Source organism: Etheostoma cragini, chromosome 10, assembly GCF_013103735.1.
Source record: "Etheostoma cragini isolate CJK2018 chromosome 10, CSU_Ecrag_1.0, whole genome shotgun sequence".
Taxonomy (NCBI): domain Eukaryota; kingdom Metazoa; phylum Chordata; class Actinopteri; order Perciformes; family Percidae; genus Etheostoma; species Etheostoma cragini.
In genome coordinates this window covers 11,261,034-11,262,307 of record NC_048416.1, presented here as the reverse complement: position 1 = coordinate 11,262,307, position 1,274 = coordinate 11,261,034, and positions in this window count along the sequence as shown.

The following is a 1,274-nucleotide window of genomic DNA, read 5'->3' as shown; positions in this document are numbered from 1 at the left end:
GCGGGAGGTTGTGTCTGTCTCCACGTCCCGGTTCTATATTTTGTTCTGTGCCCAAGGTGCTTCACTGATCTCTGGCCAAAAGCTGTGTGAAAAATTCTGCCAACTCATGGAGGATGATAGCTAGAGGAGGGGAAATTCAACAATTCACCACAGAGCGCTGGTGAAAAGGAGAGTTAAAAAGGCAGAGAGAGGTGGGGGGAAAATGAAAAATGAATTGGAAAATGAGGACAGAGCTCTGGTCTCTTATCTCCTCTTGTCCTGATGTTCTCTGAGATAAGTGCAGCGTAAGTATGTTGTCAGGTCCACTGAAACACATTACTGACAGCACCACAAGTTCTGGGGAAGTCTTGCGGTGCTGCTGCTTGGCTGACCTTTCTATCCCACGCACTTTTGGTTGCTTGTTCACTGAGCTAGAAATTCCTCAACCAAGGTTTATGGATGTTGTGGTAGTGGACTGCCCTCGTGGTTAGAGAGACCTCTTTGTAACTTAAAGGTCATACATTTAGTTCTTGCAACTGCCATTATGCATCCATCAGTAGGCATGTACAGTATGTGACAAATGTTCTCGGGATGACTGAATGCCTACCTGCTCACTCAGCATAAGTCAGCCTATATTACAGTGCCAGCTGCCAAAAATGTATATAATAAATATGGTGTTTCTTAGTTGATTAGAGTATGGATTTGTAGGCACTTCCTGTGGTTTCATAAACATTTTTATTTTGACTGTCTTGGACCTTGTTTTTCTGTGTTGCCCTCAATATGATCAATGTGAAAAAGGCCATGAACCCAAAACTTCACTCAGAGGTCCCCTGTACGACTTTCATGATTCTTTTAAGTATTCTTCTCTAAGTGCATGTGCATGTACACTCAAAATGTAAGTACAATCTTTCATTTCTCGTAGTGCAGGCTCATTTCAAAGAGCTATTTTGTCAGGAAAGATTGAAAACCATTTACTTCCATACAATGCCCTGTTCAAAAAGGTTGCCTTTGCAATATGTCTACATGGCAATGCTGCCATCACTCTACAAGACATCAGTGTTTCCCCGTCGTACAAGTGTTAGCTTTCTTGTTTCTTTGTGTTTTAAAGTGGAGGCAAGCTTACCTAAGCAAAACTCAATGTGGGTTTAGCTTGTCTACACAGAAGTGTGTACAACATATGTACAGTACAACTGCAGTTCCTCACTGTGCTGTTTGACTGCACTGTAACACTATGGGCCATGTTTGCTATGTGGTAACGGGCCTGAGTGACAACCTTGTTCTTTCTAAGTGTATAT